This window comes from Sciurus carolinensis, chromosome 1 (assembly GCF_902686445.1).
Source record: "Sciurus carolinensis chromosome 1, mSciCar1.2, whole genome shotgun sequence".
NCBI lineage: Eukaryota > Metazoa > Chordata > Mammalia > Rodentia > Sciuridae > Sciurus > Sciurus carolinensis.
The window spans coordinates 176,385,642-176,391,641 of record NC_062213.1 but is presented as its reverse complement, the minus strand read 5'-3'; positions in this window follow the sequence as shown (position 1 = coordinate 176,391,641).

The following is a 6,000-nucleotide window of genomic DNA, read 5'->3' as shown; positions in this document are numbered from 1 at the left end:
GAGTTACTGGGGCTCATGGACAGGAGCAGCATTTTCTTGAGATGGTACATCCAAAGCTCCAGGTGGTGACCAACATTATGATAGACAATCCCCTGTAGAGCTTAGAGGAACATTTAAATTGTGGACCAGTTCCCAATTGAACAACTCAGTTGAATCTTCTACTTCCCTGTTTAGGTTAGATGAAACTTGGCTCCGAAGGGGGCTCTGAATTGGGGACAAGTAAACATCTCTATGGAATTTTAAAGCATATTCACTTATTTACAAATATATAGATTGTAAATATATATATTTACAAATATATACTGTGTACTACACATCTTACATTACATCGTTTTAATGAGTCTCCTGAATTCTTTCTGGAAAAGGTAAGAGAGAGAGAAAGGGTGGGGAACACATGCAACAAATCTTGGTTGCTTCAATGAACTGCAAGAGCCAGATGGCATGAGTCTTAAGTGAACAGGGATTTTTTTTTTCATGGGGCTGTAGGAATAATGATCAGGGAGTGGCCTTAGAGAGTGAGGAGGCCCTGCTGTTCTTCACTACCCTGTGGTTGTGAAGTGGCAGCCTCCCCCAAGACTATGCCCCTCAGGCAGGAATTGGAGGATGTCTAAAGGGGTTGAGGATTTAAGAAGTTGGGGAAGGAACAGTGGGAAGTTGGATCAGGGAAGGTGAAGTACAGAAGAAGTTTTATGGCTGATGAAGAATGGCTTTCATTGAGACAGTAGTTGAGGATTAACCAAGTTATGGGACCTGGTGGGATTAGCTTTTAAATGCCTTTTCAAACCAGTGCTATGAGACGCTTGATTATGCTAATTCTAATAATCATCACATAGTTTCTATTTTCAAGGACCTACAATGTGCCAGGCTCTGATTGCAAGTCATTCTTATGATCCTGCAAAGTAATTATTATCCCCTTTTACAGAAGAGGAAACTGAGGCTTAGACAAAGGTATTATTCAGAACCAGGTCCATATTTCTCTCAATGCTGGGTCATCCCCTACAGTCTGGTCTAACCAGAGGTGCTGGGTAGTGTGGGCAGCATGTTGGAACCCTTGACAACCCATGATATGCACCCAGGCAGTTCTTAGCTCCTAGCCAGAACCCCAACTCCACTTCTCGGTCTTGCTGCTTGCATTGCCTGGAACTCCCTGGTCTCCACCCCACTTTCCACACAGGGCTAGGGTCTCCAGAGACATAAGCAGTCTCAGGGTAATATTTGCTGCTTCCAAAAGAAGCTGACCCTCTATGGCCTGGCTCTTACCAAGTGGGTGTGGCCTTTTATGTGTGTACCTGGAGTTCCTGCCTCCCACCAAGCTAGATGTGCACGTGCTTAACTCACAGTCATTGCTTCCAAATGGATCAGTGGAGTCACTTGGTTGCTTGACTGTGACCTGTGGAGTCACTTGGTTATTTGAGCAGGGGCATGAGAAGGCAGACAGAAGGGCTCATTTTTGAGTTGGATTTTTGCCAAACAGAGATGATAAAAAAGGTAGAGAGGCAAAGGGACTTAGGGTAGTGACAAGAGTGTTTATTAAAGGGTTAAGCCTTGGGGCTGGGAGTATAACTGGTGGAGGATTTGCCTAGTATGTGAGTCCCTGAGTTCAATCTTCAGCTCTGAAAAAAAAAAAAAAAGGCGTTGAGCCTTGCTACCTAAGTTGGACATGGAGGAAAGTGAAGGAAGGAGAGAGTTGATGCATTAGGAGAACGTAAAGAGGTCATCAGAGAGAGGCTGATGAGAGAATGGGGGTAGAGTGAGCAAGGTGCAGCAGAAGAGATACAGTTGGGGATGAGGACGAGGCTCAGTGTGCAGTGATAAGAAAGGGGCTCAGGTGACTGCAGGAGATGACCATTGTGATGAGGAGGTCAAGGAGCTGGTCCGTCTGCATGGGCATTGCAGGCTAATGGCAGGAAGTAGATAAGGCCACTGGGAAGTGCACTAGGCTGAACACAGAGGCATGGCAATTGGATTTGGCAAAAACGGAGGTAAACAGTCATTATGTCAAGAGCAATTTAGTGGAGTGTTGGTCCAAAAGCTGGATTGTAGTGGGCTGAGAAATGATCGAGAGATGGACTAATGAAGGCACCATGCAGGAACAGCTTTGGGGGTTGTTGGGAAGGAGAACAGAGAAGTGCTCAAGTCTCTCCCACTCCGGAGGGGGTATGGGCTCCAGGGAGGGGATTTTTGTTTAGGTGGGAGAAACTTGAACATGACTATGAACAGATGGGAATGACGTAGCAAAGAGGATGCAGTGGATGGGGGACAGGTGCAAAGTCCTGGATGACCCAGAGCATCCTCAGCACAGGGGCATCAGCCTCTACTCCATGCTGGGGTCCATCCTCCTTGCAACCAGGATGGAGATGGGGAGGAAGGAGCAGGCGTGGGCGGCTTTGCAGAATTGGTAGTGAGGAGATAAGGGAATCCTGCTGTGGTGGCTTCTGTTTCCTCAGAGAAGCCCAAGGTGAGGTCATCATCAGCAAGTTCTTTTGAGAAATTAGCTCCAACTCACCCCTCCCACAGTGATTCATCAGGAAGGCATGAAAGGCTTTAGCCAGACTTTCGTGTTCTAAGGCCTTATCCTTTTTTTTTCCCACCCCATACCTGCGATGGTAAATAGTTTGTGTGTGGTTCTGGTGTCTGAGCTCTTTCTGATAGCTGAAGGATATCTCTGGTGTCTGAGTTCTTTCTGAGAGCTGAAGGACATCTCTGGGTCCTTAGGAGTTGACTGTCCAGATGGAGAAGAGGGACAAGTGAACAGCCTGGAAAATGACTATGTGTTATTAAAAATGCCAAGGGATAAGGGCTTACACTTTGGGGGTCTATGGAAGACTCCCTTAAAAGAGTCTTGAACCCAGTGCCTATAATACCAGTGACTAGGGAGGCTGAGGTAGGAGGATCACAAGTTTGATTGGAGAAAGAGAGAGAGAGAGAGAACATCTGGAATGGAAGGGGCAGAGGATCCTTTTCCCAGTGACCAGTCTGGACAAGGGAGGACTTACAGATGGAGGACAAATGGTGGAAGTCCCATGGCAGTGATGGCTAATATCTACAAAAGCAGCAGTGGCCTGAAAAATACTTGTCTTTCCCTGCAAGTTTAGGGAACACAGAGTGACCCTCTTTGGGGCTGTGCAAACCCCTTGAGTTCTTGGACTTTTTGTGGGAGGGGAAGGGAGAGCTGTGAGTGATGTGGAAATCCTGCTGATCCGGTGGGTGGGGCATCAAGCTGAAATTAATTTGATTTAGGCCAACTAAAGATGATCAGGAGATGTACGGACATCATGAGTTTGAGAAGAGTGTCCGGTGGGCCCAGACCCTGGACAAAGGGTGAACAGTGAGTGGGAACTGACATCTGGCTCCCTCCTCGCCCCATACCCTGCGGCTGGAACACAGCAGACACAGAGCTACCACATGGCACTGCTTGGCCTTCACAGATGAGCACAAGGACATCCCTCCCCGCCAGGCCCAGGAGCAGGACAGCAGGGCAGCCTCACATGGACCCTGTGTTCAGAGTTCGGCAATCTGGACAGAGCACCGGCTCCACTCCATGAGCTATCAAGTTCTCCTAGGCTTAGCCACCCCAGATTCTCATGTGGCCCCAGGGCCTAAGTCTGGTTTCATTCCCTTGAGTTTGTGTCTAGTTCTGTGTCCAGTACAGGCTGAGATCTGAGCAGGAGGCTCAGAGGCATTCTTCTGCCCTGCCTTTACATACACCTTGCCACACAGGGACTGAAAGATAGGTCAGCAGGGGCCTGGAGAACAATGGGTTGAGATTCTGAGAAACCCTGTGGGGCTCAGAGCAAGAGCTGGTTAGCACAGCAGAGAGTGGGGCTGCCCACTTCAGCCAGAGGAGTGCAGGGGTCCTGCCCGCCTACCTGCCAAGTGCTGTGCTCATTTGGCCAGCAGTGGCCAGCAGCATTGCGCAGAGTGATGGGGTTGTCAGAGCTTCAGACCCAGAGGCCCAGGCTAGCAAGCACATGGATCAGAAGACAACACAAACCCCTCTTCCAGGCCTATAGAAGACGGAGTGTGGATGCACTCTAAGGCTTAATCACAGTGCTCTTTCCTCATCTTGATGGTTCCTTGAGCACAGAAGGGGAAATATATCTTTTCATTCCTTTAACAAATATGTATCATGCACCTATTTTGTGACCTATTCTGGCCTCTGGAATATGGCAGTGGATGAGCCAGACTTGTTTCTTCTGCCAGCAAGGAACCCACAGTCTATAAGTAGGGAAGACAGTCACGGATACAGATGGTAGTGATACCCAGGGTTTAGAACTGTGGTGGGCAAGTTCCTAACCCAACCCAAGGGTTAAAGATGGCTTCCTGGAGGAAGTAATGGTTCTCTAAACAGAGTTGGTTCCAAGGTACCAAAACCCATTCAAGTAGAACAAGTTTCAAGGAGCATCATTGTTTGATAATATTCAAGAGAGTTTCTGACCAGTATGGTTTTGCATGGACTGAAATTCAAGTCAGAAACTCTGTCTTTGTCTGCATGTGTACCTCATGGAGCCATATGGGCTTCGGCCTCCTTCTGTTTCTCAAAGTTTGCAGGACTGTTGACTGATTGGATAGGGGTACTTGAGAGAAGGTTTCTTTCTAGCCCCATGACTGAATGACTTCTCTTGCCTGAGATGAAGGGGATTAGACCTGGAGAGGGAGAGATGTAAAGTCTGTTACTTGAGAGACATCCAGGAAGTGGTATTGAGAAAGCTTTTATTATATGGATCTGGAGCTCAAAAGAGAGGCCTGGCTGGAGGTAGAGATGTGGGAGTCATCAGTGTGTGGTTGGTCGTGGTTGAGGTCCATGGGAAGAGGGCAGAGCAGGGATAGGGAAGGCATAGGACAGAGCAACAGTGCAGAAAAGGAGATGGTAATGGAATCAGAGAAAGTAGTCAGTGAGGACAGTGTGGGCCGGTGAAGCCAGGGAGAAGGACTGTTTTCATAAGTCAGCAATGAACAGGCATAATTTGAAAAGTATACTTTTTTAAAACTGGGGGGTGGCAGAACCCTCAAAGTTCTGAAAAACAGGCAAAAAATGCCTAAAGATGCATAAAAGTTGCAACAGCTTCCCCGCAGCACATTAAAATTACCAATGGGTGAAAAACCACTGACTGGGAGTATTCATTTTTGACCTGTTTGTCATCTGGGCCAATTGCCCAGAATTACTGGAGCCAGTCCCATCCCCTCCTCATACACCAGGGGGCGCACAAGCACTGTTTCTGAATCCAAGACCAGGACAAAAGCAGGCAGTGAATTTAGGTAATAATCAAAACTTGATCCCTCAGCCCAGATCCCTAAACCCTTGCTCTGCATATTACCACTGCAATTCCAGAACCCAGGTGCCTCAAAAACAAGGTTAAGGGCAACCTTGTTTTATTTTTCATCTGACTCCAAACTCATAGGGGTATCAGAAAGGCCCTACAGAAGACCAGAAACCTTACAGAGGGTTTCACCTGACTTCCCCAGGGTTCATGGTGAAATTTAACTAGGGCAGGGGTGGGGTTAGTGGGGGATAGGTAAGGACTGCTGTGGCTTTAAGTAGTGGGCTCACAGACTGGGGTGGAGGCCTGAAGCAGGGGCTTTGGTGCCAAGACTGGCTCTTGGTTCAGAGCTTACCAAGTTCCTATGTGCATTAGGACTTGGACTAAATCTTCAAGTGGGTTACTGGTGTAGCCCAGAAGTTTATGGGTTAGCATTAGAGTTTGGAATAAGAAATCAGAAATTCACAACCAACGGCTATATCATCTTTCAGGGTATTATTGTCTTAAATACAGGGACCGATTTGTACCAGTTGGAACTAGAAATATCTGGGGTGTTGGTCAGCCTCCAGTTAGGGCTGAAATCACATCAGAGAAAGAGAGGGCGAATGTGGGGATAAAGGGTCTTGCGTAGTTTCTGCAAAGTCAGTCCAATCTTGGTTTCCAAGACTATTATAAAAAGAGTTGGGTCAGGTTAGGGTTCTAAATGTTTGCAAAAATGGTTAGGGTTTGAGGTCAAATC